The sequence below is a fragment of the Podarcis gaigeae genome (assembly GCF_964106915.1).
Source record: "Podarcis gaigeae genome assembly, chromosome: 2".
Taxonomy (NCBI): domain Eukaryota; kingdom Metazoa; phylum Chordata; class Lepidosauria; order Squamata; family Lacertidae; genus Podarcis; species Podarcis gaigeae.
Window position 1 is genome coordinate 7261090 of NC_139679.1, and position 21380 is coordinate 7282469.

Here is a 21380-nt window from a genome sequence, read left to right on the forward strand (position 1 = left end):
GTCGAATTTGTGCTTAAATTTGGTTGTCCTCCTAAGGACGTTATTGACCTAATTATTTTAAAAAGTTGTGCCGGGTGAGAGCTAGCGGATGCAATGGAAGCTGCAAAGTAAGATTTCTTAGCAGCTTTCATAGCCATCTCATAGGCTTTCATAAGCGTCCTATAAGATGTTCTTGAGGCTCCGTCACGAGTCCGTCGCCATACTCGCTCTAGCCGTCTGAGATCCCGCTTCATTAATGTGCTTAGCTAAAACATGGATGATGGAAATTCCAGATTTTAAGGTTCAAAAGCCACCCCTGTGTGCGCGCTGCCATGCCAGAATTAATTTCAGAAAGTCTCCTAATTAGAGGCAAGAATTGTCGGGCAGAGCAAACCCAGAGAATAATAAAGGAATGAAATTGGGGAAATCCCTTCATCTCTCATTTCAGTTCAGTACAATATGCAGACAGGAACAATGTGTTTCCCCACACAATTCCATCATCCATGTTTTCTCCACAATCCTTTTCTGTTTGCAAAAACATCGAGGGTTGCAGCCTATTAAATTCTGTTCAGAGTAAGGTAAAGGTAAAGGGACCCCTGACCATTAGGTCCAGTCGTGACCGACTATGGGGTTGCGGCACTCATCCCACTTCATTGGCCAAGGGAGCCAGCGTACAGCTTCCAGGTCATGTGGCCAGCATGACTAAGCAACTTCTGGCGAACCAGAGCAGCGCACGGAAACGCCATTTACCTTCCCGCTGGATCAGTACCTATTTATCTACTTGCACTTTGTGCTTTCGAACTGCTAGGTTGGCAGGAGCTGGGACCGAGCAACGGGAGCTCACCCTGTTGTGGGGATTCGAACCCCTGACCTTCTAATCGGCAAGTCCTAGGCTCTGTGGTTTAACCCACAGTGCCACCCACGTCTGTCTGTTTAGAGTAGACCTATTGAAATTAATGGACCCACAGTGGTTTAACCCACAGTGCCACCCACGTCAGTTTAGAGTAGACCTATTGAAATTAATGGACCCAATAGACATGGATTAGCCATGTCTATTAACTTGACCAGGTCTACCCTGAGTAGGATTAGCACTGAATACAACCCTTGACAGGAGGGATCAAGGGGTTTTGAGCCAGAACTCTAGGCAACCGCTCCTTTGTTGGTTATCACTTTGACAGAATAAGGAAACAGAACAGAATGCAGTCACCCCAGGAATCTCTCTCCTGTGCACTCGAGCCAGTATTTTTGCATTTCAAGGACCAAGAGGACCCATGATGATAGTGTTGCCTTTGTGCTTGCCCCAGCACTCCCTTTAATATCTTCTTGATCTGTAAATACCCAATTAGAGAAATATCAGAAGATTGTACTACCCTTTCCTCCAAAGTAAACTCCAAATGTGGGAATGGTGCACCCAGGTCTGTGCCATACCCGGCCCCCATGCTGCTCTTATTGACCCAGTGTTCATTTTTATTTTATAGGAGTGTCCTTGTTTCTTTTCCTTGGAGTTGGAAGCACAGCCATTTGGGTGCTGCAAGTTTCCACTGTGGATTTTCCTGTGCAAATGGGTGGATGCAGAGGCGTTTGGATCTCAGAATGTTTTCCCAGGTATTGTAGGGACATAACAAACACAGTGTGTGGTACAGCGGGAGAGGCTCTGGAATGCAACAAACCAGAAGATCTGGTCTCTGTTTACAGCTCCACTTGTTTGACCTGGGATCAGTTGTTTCCCTTCACTGTAGAATAAGAACAAAAGTCTTCTTTAATTACATAATCAGCCTCCTCTTAGGCTTCTGTAGCAGTAGTTGAGGTGGCAAAACCCTCAGTTGGTAAAGCATGAGACTCTTAATCCCAGGGTCAAGGGTTCGAGCCCCGCGTCAGACAACAAGATTCCTGCATTGCAGGAATGACCCTTATGGTTCTTTACAACTCTTCATCTCCTTGGGAGCAAGCCTTGTCACAAATACACTGTTATGGGTTTGGTTTTCCAGATTATTGTGAATTAGCTTATCAGATATGCAGATGACACAGCCTTGATGGCAGAAAGTGAGGAGGAATTAAAGAACCTTTTAATGAGGGTGAAAGAGGAGAGCGCAAAATATGGTCTGAAGCTCAACATCAAAAAAACGAAGATCATGGCCACTGGTCCCATCACCTCCTGGCAAATAGAAATGGAGGCAGTGAGAGATTTTACTTTCTTGGGTTCCATGATCACTGCAGATGGTGTCACGAAATTAAAAGACGCCTGCTAGAATGCAGAATGCGGCAGCTAGACTGGTGACTGGGAGTGGCCGCCGGGACCACATAACACCGGTTCTGAGAGATCTGCACTGGCTCCCAGTACGTTTCCGAGTACGATTCAAAGTGTTGGTGCTGACCTTTAAAGCCCTAAACGGCCTCGGTCCTGTATACCTGAAGGAGCGTCTCCACCCCCATCGTTCAGTCCGGACACTGAGGTCCAGCGCCGAGGGCCTTCTGGCGGTTCCCTCAGTGAGGCTACAGGGAACCAGAAGTGAGGCTACAGGGAAGTGAGGCTACAGGGAAGTGAGGCTACAGGGAACCAGACAGAGGGCCTTCTCGGTAGTGGCGCCCGCCCTGTGGAACGCCCTCCCATCAGATGTCAAAGAGATAAAGAATTACCTGACGTTCAGAAGACATCTTAAGGCAGCGCTGTTCAGGGAAGTTTTTAATATGTAATGCTGTACTGTTTTTAACACTGATTGGGAGCCGCCCAGAGTGGCTGGGGAAACTCAGCCAGATGGGCGGGGTATAAATAATAAATTATTATTATTATTATTATTATTATTATTATTATTATTATTATTATTATGCTTCTTGGGAGGAAAGCAATGACAAACCTGGACACGACTAAATGACTAAACAACAACAACAATGTTATTGCAAAACCCTGTAGCTGATGGTAAACAATGGTCCTTCCACTTTCTCTCCAGCCTTTGTAATAACACGCCCGCCAGATATTAGAGAGGACCCAGTGAGACAGCTGGAAGCAGCTTGAATTTACATAGACAATAAGTCAGACGAGAGAGCTGGGAGTTCAGCTCAGGCTAGTTCAACATGAAACAACCCAAGGGTGAGGTCTGCAGAGCTCACGCTGGTGCTTTTTGAAAATAATATGCTCCCAAAATACTCTGCTTGCTTACGCATAAGCAAAGGAGGCTCTTCAATACAGCAAGGTGGTACCATGCCCATGCCTTTTAAAAACACATACTCCCTTAAAAAATGCATGCTCCCTTTTTAAAAAAAGTTATAACATAAGCTTTTTTGATTGATCAACTTTCCGCAGATATTACAAAGGAACCATAAGTCTCTAGTGCTCTCATTCGCTGCAAGGAATTAAGTCCTATAAGCAGTGGTGTAGCATTGGAGGAGCCCAGGGGCTCTTGTTAGGGGTACAAAATTTCAACACCCAGTGCTGCCTCAATACAGCGGCATGGTTCTGTCACTGGGCTCCATTGAAAACGGCTTCTCCATGCAAACCAGGAAATGACCTCTCCAGACAACAGAATTACTCTTCTTTTCTTATCTCCGCAGCTGTGATCTCCTGGGTGATGCAGACACCATTAAGCAGTTGACTGTGCATGTGTACTCCCTCCCTCCCTCCCTCCCTCCCTCTCCCCTCCACGTGAATCTGGGTGCTGGCTACCCACGCTATGCCACTGCCCATAAGAGAACACTCCTGGAACTTTCAACCACTCAAGGGAGAGGTAACAATTACAGATGGAAAGCTCCATCTATTTCTGGTCCATGACACTTTTGCATGTGTTCATTCAGACAAGGAATGGCATACATGCTATTATCCTGGCACTTTGTGCTTATTTGGTTGACCAAAGACTTCTGCTCAGGTACCACTGCCCATGGCACCACGTAGGTCCATTCTAACATTTCTTTTGAAAATTGTCACTTGGAGGTAAGCAAGCCAAAAATGTATTTGCTGCCTACCTCTCCTGCAACTCCTCATATCCTCATCTGTGTCATCCTGCCTCCTTATCTGGACAAGATTTGGGGCATTTGGGCTACATTTCTTGTAGGGGACGCAGGTGGCGCTGTGGGTTAAAGCCTCAGCGCCTAGGACTTGCCGATCGAAAGGTCGGCGGTTCGAATCCCTGCGGCGGGGTGCGCTCCCGCTGCTCGGTCCCAGCGCCTGCCAACCTAGCAGTTCGAAAGCACCTCCGGGTGCAAGTAGATAAATAGGGACCGCTTACCAGCGGGAAGGTAAACAGCGTTTCCGTGTGCGGTTCTGGCTCGCCAGAGCAGCGATGTCACGCTGGCCACGTGACCCGGAAGTGTCTCCGGACAGCGCTGGCCCCCGGCCTCTTAAGTGAGATGGGCGCACAACCCCAGAGTCTGTCAAGACTGGCCCGTACGGGCAGGGGTACCTTTACCTTTACCTTTTTACTCTTGTAGGGTATCCACTCACACATCACAAAAGAGGATACTGAGTTGCTTGAAAGTTTGCATGCAAATTAGGGGGAGTAGAAATACAGCATGTCTCACCATAGTGGGGAAGACTATGAACAGGTGACCTGTGTGTGTCTACTCAGCCTGCTGCCCACTTGCTAACTAACTGTTGATGGGCAACTTCGAGGCCCCTGTTCCCCCTTCTTATGGGTCTTTACCTTTAAAGTGGACTTAAGATTAGACAACCCTTCAAACAATGGATAGTCCTCTGACAGCCCTTCAAATTGATGACTAAATAATACTTTCCTGATGGTCCTGTATTGGTGTTGTTGCAAAAGTGACCTCAGCTTATCAACAATGAGAATGTGGCTTGGGAGCAAGGTATCTACATGGCTGTTTGCTCCATCACAATCCTGTCCGGTCATTGGGATTGTTCTCAGAAGACAAGCTCTCCTTGACCTTTGCAGTCTGGCATTAGGCAAGTGGTAAGGGGAGATGAGGGAAGCGGGTGGTGCTGTGGGTTAAACCACAAAACCTAGGGCTTGCCGATCAGAAGGTTGGCAGTTCGAATCCCCACAAGGGGGTGAGCTCCCATTGCTCAGTCCCTGCTCCTGCCCACCTAGCAGTTCAAAAGCACGTCGAAGTACAAGTAGATAAATAGGGACCGCTCCGGCGGGAAGGTAAATAGCATTTCCGTGCACTGCTCTGGTTCGCCAGAAGCAGCTTAGTCATGCTGGCCACATGACCCGGAAACTGTACGCCGGCTCTCTCGGCCAATAAAGCGAGATGAGAGCCGCAACTCGAGAGTCGGTCACGAGTGGACCTAATGGTCAGGGGTCCCTTTACCTTTACCTTTACCTTTACCTTTAAGGGGAGATGAGGCCTTCTCAGCTGTCCTGCTTCATTTGTGAGATTCCCTTCACAGGGAGTCAGACCTGATGCCATTCTTATTTAGTGCTAGGTAAAAAATGTTTCCTTTGCCCGGACAGTTTAAGTCGGTGTTTTATTTATTTATCTTGACTCATGTATGGCTATTTTTGTTTGCTTAATTTTTGTTTTGTTTAATTTTAATTACAAAATTTGTTATTTTATGATGTATGTGTTTTTAAGAAAAATGTCTTATGGTGTGAGGCAAGGTGGAAGAGGGGCAAATATATATATATATTTAATAGACAAGTAAAAATACTAAAAAGAAAAAAGAAAAATCAATAGAAAAAACAGAAAATTAAAATCCATTAAGCAAAAAGGAGAATCAAGAAAAAAAAGTACAACAAATCTTCCCATTACTTTCCTTTCATTAGCTTATTTCCCTGACCTCCTCACACCTCCCTTTCTTGTATTCTAAGTCAATAATCATTTCAGCAAATCCTTTCCCTCTTTTCAAATTTTTGTCCTTAGAATTTATCTTGATATTAATATAAGTTTACTTTCCCTCCTTTCACCAATTAACAGTCTATTTTTCTTAAATCTTTGTTACATTTCTGCTAGAATCACATAAATTCATTCCAACATCATTCTAACATTCATTAATCTTACAATACTTCTGTAAATAGTCTTTAAATTTCTTCCAATCTTCCTCCACCGTCTCCTCTCCCTGGTCCCAAACACTGTCTTTCTTCCTCCTTCTTCTGAATCCCAGAATCCTTCAGTCTTGAAAGAACATTAAATGCAACCCATACCACAAGATGCCCTGAAGTCGAAAGCAGCTATGCTGGACCACTGGATTCTCTACATCACTGAAACTCTTTCTCATGCTAACCTCTTCTCCTGACCCATCCCTACTTTGTCTAGGTAAAAGGTAAAGGACCCCTAGACAGTTAAGTCCAGTCAAAGACATTTATGGGGTTGTGGCGCTCATCTCACTTTCAGGCCAAGGATGCCGGCGTTTGTCCACAGACAGCTTTCCAGGTCATGTGGCCAGCTTCTGGTGCAGTGGGACACCGTGACAGAAACTAGAGTGCACGGAAACACCGTTTACCTTCCCGCCACAGCAGTACCTATTTATCTACTTGCACTGGCGTGCTTTCAAACTCCTAGGTTGGCAGGAGCTGGGTCCGAGCAATGGGAGTTCACCCTGTTGCGGGGATTTGAACCACCGACCTTCTGATCAGCAAGCCCTAAGCTCAGTGGTTTAGACCACAGCGCTACCCGCATCCTTTCCTACCTAATACAGACTGTAAAGCTATTTGGGGCAAGCAAATCTATCCTGAACTCTTGGGAAAGATGTTGGGATTTTACCCAAAGAGAATGACTGGGATGGCACATACCCTTGCCTGCAATCATGCACATAAATTACATATATGCTAAGTCCATAATTGCCAAGGATTGCAATTTACAAATACAGGTTTGGCAAGGTGGAGATTGTGATGTATGCAACATGAAATGATGGAATTCATAATTGCCAGAAGATGTTATTGTTTTGCACTCTTATTTCTCAGAGTGAGGGAATTTTTGCAGGGTGAGTTTCCTTTTTACAAAAACAAAGCAAGCTTCTTTTGTAGAAAAACACCACTTGAGATTTCTGGCATTTTTATAGTCAAGTAGTATGCTAGAAGCAGGTAGTATAAGTCCCCTGCAATCCCCAAAGCCACAAAAAGTTCGACTTTGGACATTACAGAAAAGGTTGGTAAAAAAGCAGGAAGTCTGAGGCACTTCCATTTTCTGTTTTCTGAACATTTCAAAGTATCTTAACAAAGACAAAGAACAGTATAACGATCCTTTAGACTATCAAGGGTCAAGATGCTGACTGATGTGTGGGATGCTCCTCCTTTAAAGTTCTACTAAAAAAAATAATCCAATTTTTATTGAAGGAAACCGTAAAAGTTACCTATGATTTCACTTTATGCAGAATTTCAGTGCCAATTCTCTGTACCAAGCCTAGAGAGAGCACCTTTTAACACACTGAAGCAGTATGTCTGCAATGCACTAGTGGAAAAAAGGCTTTTGATGAAGAGGATTAGGTGAGTGCATAAATAACACAGGTGTATGAATGTGGGAGGTGGGTGGTGCTGTGGTCTAAACCACTGAGCCTCTTGGGCTTGCTGATCGGAAGGTCAGCGGTTTGAATCCCCGCGACAGGGTGAGCTCCCGTTTCTCGGCCCTAGCTCCTGCCAACCTAGTAGTTCGAAAGCACATCAAAGTGCAAGTAGATAAATAGGTACCGCTCTGGTGGGATGGTAAACGGCATTTCCGTGTGCTGCTCTGGTTCACCAGAAGTGGCTTAGTCATGCTGGCCACATGACCTGGAAGCTGCCTGCGGACAAACACCGGCTTCCTCAGCCACTAAAGCAAGATGAGCGCCGCAACTCCAGAGTCGTTCGTGACTGGACTTAACTGTCAAGGATCCTTAACCTTTTTATGAATGTGATAGCCAAAAGCACCACCTCCATTTGCAGAGACAGGCAGTATATCACTGATCACCTGATGGCAGTGTTTGACGAAGGAGAAGGATGTATGCCCTGCTTGGGCCCTACCTGAGAAATCTAGATGTTGATTGTTAGAAAACAGCACTGCACGGCACAGACCATTAGAATGACACATGGCAATGTTTTTGATATTGTGTAACGTTAAAGCCCCTGTTACTAAACTTGGGGGACGTGGGTGGCGCTGTGGGTTAAACCACAGAGCCTAGGACTTGCCGATCAGAAGGTCGGCAGTTCGAATCCCCGTGACGGGGTGAGCTCCCATTGCTTGGTCCCTGCTCCTGCCAACCTAGCAGTTCAAAAGCACGTCAAAGTGCAAGTAGATAAATAGGGACTGCTCTGGCGAGAAGGTAAATGGCGTTTCTGTGTGCTGCTCTGGTTCGCCAGAAGTGGCTTAGTCATGCTGGCTACATGACCCGGAAGCTGTATGCTGGCTCCCTTGGCCAATAAAGCGAGATGAGCATGCAACCCCAGAGTCGGTCACGACTGGACCTAATGGTCAGGGGTCCCTTTACCTTTACCAATCTTTCGGAGAGCTACACCAGTTTCCACCAGCTGAAGAGCTGCACCATCGATTGCTACAGTGAAAATGATGAATGAAAAAGAAGAGAAGCAACAGCAACCTCCCTTCCTCTGCCCTCTCTCCAGTCCAGCATCACAACTGCAACAACTCAAGCAGAATGCTTGGAAGTATCTCTGCAAACATGCATGAATAAAACACTTCTGTTGAAAAGGCAGACTTCACTTAAACACATATGGGACCGATTTACCTGTGTACCTTACAAATATGGTGAATTTGTAATAAAGACTGTTGTGACATTCCTGAACAAATGAGGACTCAACCCACCAACAAATACGTATGATGGCCACCAGGTGGTTGGTCAATTCCCTGTCTTGGTTGTCAGCTTTAGGTTGCAGAATGGAGAGATCACTGGATGCTCACATTTAGCCTGAGGCAATGTGCTCCTCTGATCCTATCTCCCATCAAGATCTAGTCAGTCAGTTGAGAAAGTACATGTTGACAACTCAGCTGTTCTTTGTGGTTGACCCACAATGGTGAAACTCCCTTCTCCTCTGGACTCACCCATGGCTGAGCCTGAAGGTAGAACAATATGTTCAGGTGTAGCTCTGTGATTCCTTTGAGAGCATTTCCCCCTTGAATTAAGACTCGGGGTGCCCAAACTTTTTTCAAAGAGGACCAGATTTGATGATCTGAACATGTGTGTGGGCCAACCAGAGTTGTTAAGCTTTTTTCAGATTTAACCCCAGAGTTTTGGAGTTTTTGAGCTTTTTTATGTGACATATAAACAGGGGCCACAGGGGCCAGATTAAATCAACCGTCGGGCCGGATTAGGCCCCCCGAAACGGTCTTTGGACATGCCTGAATTAAGCGGAAGTGATGAGGCTGCAGTTGGAAGTAGAAGACCAGCATAGTGGAAGACGTGTGCTAAAACTCTTTCCCTTTGCAATGTGTTTCCTGTGAGAAAGCACACATACCCAGCTGCTTTCCCCCCTACTATGAAAGAGATAGGGATACTTCTATATTTTCCCCACATGGGTAAAAGAGTAGCTTTCAGATGTGGTTTTTCAGCAAGAAATAAAGATAGGAAAACATTTTAAAAAGCCCTTCTTTTGCTTTGTTGTCTCCCATTTCAAACTGGAACCTCAGAGACTGCATTGTGGGGTGGGAGTTTAAAGTGCAGCAACACACCTCCATCACAGAAATACACACCACATCGCCTTCCTTCTGGTAGTGAAAATTGGCTGCTTCTAATGTTCATGTTCAAATGGCTTTGACTCTACAAATGTAAACTGCCACCAAGGCTTTTTATTTGTCCTGGCTGCCCACAAAGACCTGTAGGAATCCACAAGGAAATAATGTCAGGTTACAAAGGATTCTCTGATAGCTTTTAGAATCCAGACAACTTGTTAACTGAGCAATCGTCCCAATTTCTTTGCAGAAAGGTTGTGGGGATCTTAGAGAACTTCGACTACACATTGAGCATTTATTGTGAATTGAATATGGGGAGTTTAGATGAGTCAAGCAAATGTTCTTCCATACTTCCCAGTGCATTCCCACCACTTTCCTTATTGCAAATCGTCCTGTTTTCGGGTGTAGGTGGTTGGGTGGGCTTGTTGTTCAAGAGTTTCAAATCACCCTTAATTGTTCAACTTGAATATGCCAGTATTTGATTGAATCCTAATTGAAAATCACAACTGTCTGGAAGCAGCCATCTGTTTGAGATAGTTACGTACCACAATTCCCAGGGTTCATGTAGCTTAGTTAGGGATGTTGCTATCATTGCTATATTATTCTAAGGTATTAAAAAGTAACAAATGTTCTTAAAAATATACTGTTCCTTCTTTCCTTTCTTTTAATCTGGGATATATTCAATTGTAGGCTTAGAAACCTTTCTCTATTGGAAGTTCTTGCCTTCCCAACTCCTTCTTTGAAATCTGAAATGGCGCCCTTGAGAGTCGAAAAAGCCTTTGTATTCTGCAGAGTTGCTCAAGGCATAAATTGCTAGCCAATAATTAATTTGGCCCCAGGGCTTGAAAACTTTATAAAGATTATGAATGAGATTATGGAAATGAATTGAAATGGATTAGATAATCTTATGAAGGCTTTTCTGTGGTTATAAACTGGTGGTGAACACATCTATTCGCACATACAGACACTGACGAAGCAAAATTCTTGCTAAAATCCTCAAAGGTATTAACCTATCAAAGACTTTTTGAATTTTGTGGGACTTTTATTACTGCAGAACTTTCACAAAACCTTTTTTGCTTCATTTGGAAGTTCTCAGATGTATTGCGTAAGGAGAAATCTCTGATTCGCCTCTAAAATGCTTTTTAGGTGAAAAACGGTGATACAAAAAAAGGGGCTCTGTCTGCCGACATTACCTTCCCCTGGCCCACAAAAATTCACTAGTTTTATCAGGGAATGTTTTGAATACTTGATATTTCTATGGATAATGCAAGAATTGGCATTGCCTTTGAGACCCTTTCTACTGTCTTCCATGAACACTTACTAAACTACACACAGGTCCCACTTTATGAATATTCACTATGCAAAAATTCATTTACCCGAACACGAGGAATTAGTACCCAAAACCTCGCTATATACAGCACAGATAGCCAATCAGAGAGCATTTATTACTTCCTTGTTTGCCTTTGGCTGAGGAACAGAGGGAGGAAGGGAGGAGAAATGATCAGACAAATCAGAGAGCATTTTTTCTGGGATTTTGTGTGGGGTGATGGCTTGGGGTTGGTGGTGTCAAAATTCCATGGTCAGGAATGCATTAGAAACTTTTCCGTAGGAATCAATGGAAATAGTCAACTCATTATGAGAATACTCATCTAATGAACAATTTCTAGGGAACAAATTGTGTTTGGTAGGTGGGAACTGAGTGTACTGGAAATCCTGCCATCCTCTGCACTGCCTTGATACCAAGATATATATTTATTTATTCTAAGTAAGTCTCCATTCTCCCTTTTCCCTAGGAATGTAGCTTGTGAATTCATTTCAAGCAAGAGTGCTCTCTCAACCAAACTGTTGTTCATTTTAAGGAGGTAAAGGTTAAGGTAAAGGTAAAGGGACCCCTGACCATTAGGTCCAGTCGTGGCTGACTCTGGGGTTGCGGCGCTCATCTCGCTTTATTGGCCGAGGGAGCCGGCGTACAGCTTCCGGGTCATGTGGCCAGCATGACTAAGTCGCTTCTGGCGAACCAGAGCAGTGTATGGAAACACCGTTTACCTTCCCGCTGGAGCGGTACCTATTTATCTACTTGCACTTTGAACTGCTAGGTGGGCAGGAGCAGGGACCAAACAACGGGAGCTCACCCCGTCGCGGGGATTCGAACCGCCGACCTTCTGATTGGCAAGCCCTAGGCTCAGTGGTTTAACCCACAGCGCCATCCACATCCCTTTAAGGAGATGTTGTTGTTGTTTAGTTGTTTAGTCGTGTCCAACTCTTCATGACCCCATGCCCTTAAAACATTTTCCCTTTTGAAGATCTCAGCGTCTTAAGCCTCTTTCAAATGTTATCTTGATAGATAATAAACACAACTCTGATTTGGGCCTCTCTCTTACTGCTGTTTAACTCATGAACCTTCAAGCCAAACATGCCCACCTGTCCTATTTAGCAGCCCACTGGGGGCTTATTAAACCTCCTGGTTTGCTGCCTGCCTGGGACTGCAAAACAGGTAAAAGGTAAAGGTAAAGGTACCCCTGCCCGTACGGGCCAGTCTTGACAGACTCTGGGGTTGTGCGCCCATCTCACTTAAGAGGCCAGGGGCCAGCGCTGTCCGGAGACACTTCCGGGTCACGTGGCCAGCGTGACATCGCTGCTCTGGCGAGCCAGAGCCGCACACGGAGACGCCGTTTACCTTCCCGCTGGTAAGCGGTCCCTATTTATCTACTTGCACCCGGAGGTGCTTTCGAACTGCTAGGTTGGCAGGCGCTGGGACCGAGCAGCGGGAGCACACCCCGCCACAGGGATTCGAACCGCCGACCTTTCGATCGGCAAGTCCTAGGCACTGAGGCTTTAACCCACAGCGCCACCTGCGTCCCTCTGCAAAACAGGAAAGTTATCAAATGCTTAGCATGGCACGATACATGGCTGGTGGACAGTGCTGGTCTTCTTGAGCCACAAACTGTTTAGTCCTGGTGTGTAGCAATAAACTGTCTTTCACACACTTCATTCACAACAGATTACATGCATCCTCAATCTTCCCTGATCCTCTCCTAGCTCTCAGCCAAGGAAATGACTCTCCTTTAGCCACATCCATCCTTCTGCATGTGTCATCAGTTCCTCCCTAACTATCTAAAGAACAATTATAGCAGTAATTAGAAGGAATGAGGTGGAGAAGGCTGCTCCTTGAATGGGTGGTCTGCCAGGGACTGGAAAAAAGGGGGCCAGAACTGATGCAAATAAGGAATAGGTAGGACTATCCCTGTTCAGACTTGCATGTTTGCTGGAAAGATCCTACTGATATGGACACACCAGTGTAAACACTTGGAGGAGAAGGTTATCAGTACCTACTAGACTCAGGGTGTGGTGTGTGAGAAAATAAATAATTGGATGAAATGGACTGGGGAGGGGTCTGGCTCCTTCTGAGAAAAGATGGTAGGGGGAGTTTTAGCAGGGAGATGGGATCAGGGCAAGGATGGAGTGGAACTGTGTTCACTCTGGATTCTAAAGCAACCCAGTTCACAGTTGCTGGACTTAAACATGGATCAGAACACAGCTAATAGTTTGATTATATGGCTCCACAAACTTTGTGATGCAGTTTCCATTTCTAAAAAATGTATACAAAAATGCATTATTTATGGTGGAAATACCTTTATTAATTTTGTCTTTTTGTGCTGTAAACTGCCCTGTGATCTCTGGGTGAAGGGTGGTATATTTAAACAACAACAACAATGTGATCCCTCCCTCCCTCTGGAACCTGAAAATTCATTTTATCCCATATTTCACAAAACTGCATTGTGTCAGAACTCCTCAATCCTAGGGAACACTGAACACTGCAGTCAGCAAAGCTTCCCTAGAGGTTGTGCTCCCCTATAGGCTGTCCACCCCTATAATAGTCTTCAACCCTAGAACAGTCTTCATTTCCCTATATTGTTTTCTCTCATCCTTGCCCCCACCCTATTCAAAGTGATTTGAGGAAGTGTGATTTGTCTGAACAGAACAAAGTATGAAACACTATTTGAATTGCTAGATGTGTGCCATGTATTTTTTCACTGTAGAATTTTGCTCTTATCACACTAAAGGTAAAGGTAAAGAGACCCCTGACCGTTAAGTCCAGTCGTGGACGACTCTGGAGTCGCAGCACTCATCTCACTTTACTGGCTGAGGGAGCCAGTGTACAGCTTCTGGGTCATGTGGCCAGCATGACTAAGCCGCTTCTGGCGAACCAGAGCAGCGCACGGAAACACCATTTACCTTCCTGCCGGAGCAGTACCTATTTATCTACTTGCACTTTGACGTGCTTTCGAACTGTTAGGTTGGCAGGAGCAGGGACTGAGCAACGGGAGCTCACCCCATCGCAGGGATTCAAACTGCCGACCTTCTGATCAGCAAGCCCTAGGCTCTGTGGTTTAGACCACAGCACCACCCGCATCCCCATATCACTCTAGACCCAATTTATTTTGGCTCATATGGACATTTGTAACTGGACAAATGACTCCTGTTCATCTCCACCCAGGATGGTGATTCTGTTCTTGACTCTGAGAAATGGCTGTACAGAGACTGCAGTACGTCAATGTGCTAATCATGAACCAAACACAGCCTGGTGCCTGTGACAGACTTGGACAGCAGGTGGCACCAGATGTGGCTGCAGTGAATTGTACCACTGCAGGAAGTCATTGCAGGTGTGTTGTGATTCAGCACATCAGACCATATCTCCAGAATCTTAGAGCAGGAGGCAATTTGAGAGGGCTTATTTTATTTTTTATTTTTTATTAAAAGAGCTTAGCAAACACAGCACTCTCGATCTCCCATTCTTTCTCCAATGAGCTCAGGAAAGGAACATGGTGTTCTCTTTCTATCTAATTTTCATTTAACCCTTCTTTCAAAAGGTTCAGGGCAGCACACACGGCTCCAGTCGTAAATCCTCACAATGAACTCCGTGACCGGTGATTGACACAAGAAAACCTGGTGACTTGAATGGGGATGTGAATCCAAGTCTCCCTGGTTGAAGACCAACACTCTAACACAGGCATAGGCAACCTTCAGCCCTCCAGATGTTTTGGCCTACAACTCCCATGATCTCTAGCTAAGAGGACCAGTGGTCAGGGATGCTGGGAATTGTAGTCCAAAACATCTGGAGGGCCGAAGGTTGCCTATGCCTGTTCTAACAAGTGCACTACACTGGCTTTCTAATGGCTGCTTGTTCTGGTGAAGTGGGTTGTCCCACTTTATTCTCACAACAAGAGAGAGGCTCTTCTGAAGTCACCCTGTGCACTTCAGGGCTCGATGAGGATTTAAACTGAGCTCTCCTCAGCCTAAGTCCAACATGCTGACAACTACATCACCCTGATAATAGTCTCACATCCTGGTCCACGTAGGTAATCTGGAATGCGAGAAGAAACCAATGTACAGTAAGTCCCTTTAGTCATGGAAATGTAGTCCTCAGTATACCATTTCATCAGGCTGCCTTGGTGGGAGAGATAGGAAGCAGGGTTCAAAGATTGTAAATTAGATTGTTACGTGGTGAGAATGTAAAGTTACATTATATTAAGATAAATTATTAGGATAAAAACAAAGATGGAAAGGATTTGCTGAAATAGCTAATTGAACTAGAATACAAAAAAGGGAGGTGTGAGGAGGTCAAGGAAACAAGCAAATGAAAGATAAGTCATGGAAGGATTGATTTGTGTGTGTTTTTCCTTAATTGTTTCTATTTTTCTGTGTTTTTGCTATTCTTTCTTCTTTTCTTTTTTTTAATTCTGTAACCTTTCAAAACCTTAATAAATATATATATATATATATTTTAAAGAGATAGGAAGCAGGGTTCATTGCCTCCACTTTGCTGGAGAACCAGCTCTATCAGGGACCTCCTGCCTCTGAACTGTGCCAGCTGATCACAGAATTGTGGCGTTGGAGTGCAACCCCCTGCAATGCAGGTATCGATTTAAGAACAACTGTCTAGAAATTGGTTCCTGAGTTTTGAGCTTTATTTTCACCTCCCCTCCTTGTCCCCTTTCTCTTACGTGTTGTATTATTATTATTATTATTATTATTATTATTATTCATCTTCATCAGGCAAGAAGTCACACGAAGCAGGGGGTGACGTGAATCATCTTGTGTAACACCTTGCCTGATGAAGAGTTCAGGAGAACTTGAAAGCTGGCACTCCTATACATACTTAGCTGAACAATGGAGCTTACTTATGAGTAATCATGCATAGGATTCCACTATTAACTTATTAATTTAATTTAAATGGGATTCTTAAGATGCAGGGGGCCACCTAGGTCCATGATTCCTCAGTGACCACTGAATGATGTTCCATTCAAAACCAAGTAGTTATGTCTACTGCTGTATCAACAGTTTTATACTTCGCAAACATAAAACCACAACCTCATTCTTGGCAATAATGTTTCACCCTGCTACGTGCTAGGTAGCTGAGAGGCCAGTAAAACAGCCCTAGGAGTGTCCGTGATGCAGAAGTGGAAATGTACTATCCTTTGTAAAAGCAACATCTCAGGTACAGCTTCAGTTTTCAATTGATGGATGGGAAAGATGAAAGTGGTACCAGAACCTATCACCTAGTGCCTACAACTTAGCAATACAAAATCAACACAATGCATTATATAAAAGTACAGTGGTACCTCATGTTAAGAACTCAATTTGTTCTGGAGGTCCGTTCTTAACCTGAAACTGTTCTTAACCTGAAGCACCACTTTAGCTAATGGGGCCTCCTGCTGCCACCGCGCCGCCAAAGCACAATTTCTGTTCTCATCCTGAAGCAAAGTTCTTAACCTGAGGTACTATTTCTGGGTTAGCGGAGTCCGTAACCTGAAGCATCTGTAACCTGAAGCGTCTGTAACCCGAGGTACCACTGTATAACAATAATTATCGCATTGCTCTTTAGAGACATGTCCCTCTGCCTTAGGCTCTATTGACATCGCATGACAACCAACCACAATGTGAAAACCTTGTATGAATTAAAGCAGGGGTCAGCAAAGTTTTACCTGCCTGGTCTGGTCTGGGCCGGATCGTGCGTGCACGAGCAATTTCTGGCGTCTGGACATGCTCAGACACAAGTTCCAGCGTCTTGGGTGTGCGCAGATGCGATTTCCGGTGCCACAGAAGTGAGTCCCCACACCACACCGCACCGGTTTAGCACAGCACACAGGGACTCGCCAAGCGGGTAGCTAAGTTTGGGGGCAGCTCGTGGGCTGGTTAAACTCCCCCCGTGGGCTGCTTGTGGCCCATGGGCCACAGGTTGCCAACCCCTGAATTAAAGCAAACCAATTAAATTCAAAGGACCCATGAAAGATGTCAGATGCTCATCACATCACACGGGTGCTCTCCTTTCAAAGAAATTGAGACTCTTCAGTTCCACTGTGGCCCTTATCCACACATGTAGGGGCTATAGGGCCAGCCCCACCTCAAACAGTTATATATGTACTGGCCCCACCCTCTGAAGAAGCCTGTCTACCTGTATTCACTTGTATGCAATCAGAGCCTTTCACAGAAATTGAGCCCTTGATAAAGCCACTTCCGTGCTGGCAAGGAGGTGGGGTTGCGGGTGTCACGTCCCTCCCACACACGCTGGCTCCAGCCCCTGCGATAACAAGGGAATCCCCGTCCACCTCATACCCTGGGCCAGCCAATCGGCTGGCGCCGGGGGGCCGGGCCTCGGCTATTTAACCCGGCTGCAGCCGAGGCCCCTCCTCTTTCCTTCCCTACAGCTGATTTCGTTTTTCCCTCGCATCCCACCCTGACGTTGCTATGAACTATGGTTGGTCACGGTCAAGGGGCCTGGTAGGAATTTTCCCAAATGGCAGATTGGCACCAGCCATTTGGTTTTCGCCTACCTCATAGCAAACCGTCACAACTCTTCGGTATTAGCGGTTAGGCATTGGTGGGGGTTATAGTCCTATTGTTATGCAAATGAAGGGGGAAGGAGCGCCATCACCTCCCCCCAAACAAGGGTAGTCCAGTAAAGGATTCCGGGGGGCGTGGCCCTGTCCTAAGCCTAAGGAGGTGTGAGCCCATGGCACGCCCCCACACGGTGACACCGGGGAGAGTTCCTAGTTGACATGCCTCAGTAGGACTCCTCCCACTGGTGATTAACCCTTCCGGCTTTTAGCCAGTTAGTAGTTAGGACCAAAGAGGGGACGCAGGTGGCGCTGTGGGTTAAAGCCTCAGCGCCTAGGACTTGCCGATCAAAAGGTCGGCGGTTTGAATCCCTGCGGCGGGGTGCGCTCCCGCTGCTCGGTCCCAGCGCCTGCCAACCTAGCAGTTCGAAAGCACCTCCGGGTGCAAGTAGATAAATAGGGACCGCTTACCAGCGGGAAGGTAAACGGCGTTTCCGTGTGCGGCTCTGGCTCGCCAGAGCAGCGATGTCACGCTGGCCACGTGACCCGGAAGTGTCTTCGGACAGCGCTGGCCCCTGGCCTCTTGAGTGAGATGGGCGCACAACCCCAGAGTCTGGCAAGACTGGCCCGTACGGGCAGGGGTACCTTTACCTTTACCTTTAGTTAGGACCAATGCCTGTAATCAATAAAGTTGTGGCCTAATTTAACCCATTAACCTGAATTATTGTGTCCCGTGTCTTTATTTCTTTGGGGGGAGGCGGGAACTCGCCATGCAAAGGCTTCTATTTGTGTTCAAGCTAACATGGGAAGGAATCCCCTTTAGAAATGGTTGAAAGCAGAACATAAGAAAGTTGTGGTCTGAGTAGTTAGTGACTGGGATGTTAGAGGAACGGGAGTATGCATGGATTTTAATTACTGTTCTGGCATAACATCTGAACAGGGCTTGTTGGATCACTGCAATGCACAAATTATGAGCTCATATTTTTGGTCTGTGTGCAGCAAGTTTCAAGATAGATACCTTGAAACACACATGATCTGCATGCAGGTACAACCCAGAGCCTCATAAATATCTATGTATTCTCATAAACGAGACCTATCCACTGTAAAGTAAAGCAACTGTTCATAGTATCTGCTATAACATGTAAGACCATGGCGGGGGGGGGGGGGAAGCCACAATAAAGTATATCGTTAGCAAACAAGGTGATGTAATGTTGGCAAGATGAATCCCACGTTCAGTTACATCATGTGAAACCGGCGGGTGTAGATGTTTTGAGGTTTGGCCAGATTCAATATAGGATTCTTCCAAGAGAGACACAGTGGGGGGAGGGAAGACTGTGATTCATTAGTCATGTCTGATGGCCTATGAGCAACGCAGGTTGGATGTTTAAGAAAATGAAGTCAAACAGATTTAAAAGAAGCAACACTTGATCCCATTCATTATGATTTGGAAGCAAGTCACCCTGAATTCAATGGGGCAAAAGGCCAGTAATAATCATTACATGAATTTTGGGGCTGCTGATACAAGTGACAGTCTCTCTCTCTCTCTCTCTCTCTCTCTCCCCTCTCCCCCTCTCCCCGGCCTCTTTCTGGTAGCATATAGTAAAATGAATTATATGACATGTGACATGATGACATCACCACATTTTGAGTTTCCCTACCTCCTCCACAGCAACCAAGGAAGTGATGAAAGAGAAACTTGAAAATGCAATGATGTCACCATTACACATTATTATTATTATTATTATTATTATTATTATTATTATTATTATCAATTCTATACCACTTTATATTTTTAAGGGGGGAAATCTCAAAGTGGTTTACAACACAATAAAACAGCAAATAACGCAACCCAGAATAAAAGATTACCCAAGACAGCCAAATATAAAGTACAGTGGTACCTCTGGTTACATACTTAATTCATTCTGGAGGTCTGTTCTTAACCTGAAACTGTTCTTAACCTGAAGCACCACTTTAGCTAATGCGGCCTCCTGCTGCTGCTGCGCCGTCGCCACCCGATTTCTGTTCTCATCCTGAAGCAAAGTTCTTAACCCGAGGTACTATTTCTAGGTTAGCGGAGTCTGTAACCTGAAACGTATGAAACCTGAAGCATATGTAACCCGAGGTACCACTGTATACATTCAAAGCAACCTAATTAACAGGAAACTAAAATATTATCTTAAAGTTTTCAAAAGAAAACATTACAAAGGAGGTCAACTACAGAATGCACATTTAAAACTGCACAATCAACATGTGGCAGTAGTGGCTAGCCCGCTTTTTGCAGGTTTAGGCTGGCATGCTTGCAGCCTCTTCTTGGATAATACAGACCCGACCACAGCAATTCAAGCTGTAGTAACATTCAATTTGGACCACTATAATGACTGTGTTTTATGTGAGGCTGCCTCCAGTGCTGGTGTCAGGCTATTTTGCACCCTGAGCAAGGCTAACCTCTTGCATCCCCCCAATACCCCATTAACTTTAATTTTCAAAAGCAGATTGCTAAATTTATTTTAAATTGCAAGAATACATTACACAACAATATTTGACTATCTTTCTCAAATACAAAAGAAAATGCTTTAGCACACAAATCATTTTGAATAATCTTGTGAATTGTGATGTTGAAATTAAAATTTTCAATTCCAGGCACGTCAAAATCTAACTTTGCAAGCTTTTCCCTTGCAAATTTTGTCACTGGTTCCTTCAGGTCAACTGCTTATACTTGAGCATGTTCAGCTGATACAGTTGTCAAGCCCACTAGTCATTTTTGCAACATTTGTTGAGTGTGGGTTTTTATGTCTGAGCTCTGAGAAACTGCGTTCCCCACTTGCCACTGAAAATTAAGGGTGTCTCTAAAATTCACAGCACAAATATTCAGCATCAATATCTTCATTTCAAGTGTGCACCAATGATTTTTTCCCCCAAATTGTTGCAGGCCTTAAGTATTTCTGTTGTTGTTGATACTGTATACAAGGAGGTCAGTTAGGAAATTATCTTGTTGTAGTTGTTGAACTCTCCCTTCAACAGCATAGTAGAAACCTACTTTGAATTTTTGTTTTGCATCTTGCAGTGACTCTTCTTGGGCCTCATACTCAAACCGTTTCTTTCTCCTTTTTATAACTTGCTCTGTAGCATCAACGCAGACTTGTTGAAAATCCTTACCACACTTCTTGCAAGAAGTTTTGTAAGGAGAACCACATGAATTTTTGCGAAAAATGACTAAGAAGGAGTTTATTTAGGACTGGGATTTTATTGCAATAACCATTAAAATAAAATGCAAAAATCAGAAAGAACGTTAGAAAACCATTAGTCGAGGTGGATGGAAGTCCTGAGCTGTGATAGCCAAAGGTTTGTTATATTGTATAAGATGGGATGTTATGTTTGGAAAGCATGTGCAAAAACAAATAAAAATTATATATTACACAATCCTTATCACACATGCATAGCAGCCCACAAGCTTATTATTATTATTATTATTATTATTATTATTATTATTATTATAACATATTTATTGAAATTTTCAAAAAATCCAGAAAAAAGAGAAGAAAAAGAACAAACAAAGAAAAAAGAAAAAAGAAAGAAAAAAGAAAAGAAAAATTAGAAAGCATTCACCATTTAAACCTTATTTTCAATAACATATTTCCAAGACTTCCCCACACCTCCCCTTCTTGTATTCCAATTCCATTTATTTGGTTCAACAAGTTCTTATCCCCAATTTTTGACCTTATTGTATTTAGCTCATTATTATATTTAGTTCATATTATGTAACCAATTTTACCTTATAAACCTCAGTCTTTATACATTAGAGTCTTTTTCTAAGATCGACCCCTGTTCCCTTCCCTGATTTCCCCATTTTTATACTCATAACAAAACAAAATAAAAAAACGGAAAAAAAAATCAAAATATAGTTATACTCCCTTTGGATTCCCAAACTCCCCCCCCCCCTTTCCCAGTTTCAATCCCCAATGTCCATCAGTCTATCTGCTATCAGCTTGGAGACCTCACATCCGAGGCTCTCAA

General features: G+C 44.5%; 1 long non-coding RNA gene across 1 annotated transcript in view; it reads right to left on the bottom strand.

Moving 5' to 3' along the window:
• The window catches only part of LOC310840244, a 51692-nt gene that overhangs the window by 10562 nt on the left and 19750 nt on the right, over positions 1-21380 (bottom strand). The gene's annotated exons all lie outside the window — the stretch shown is intronic.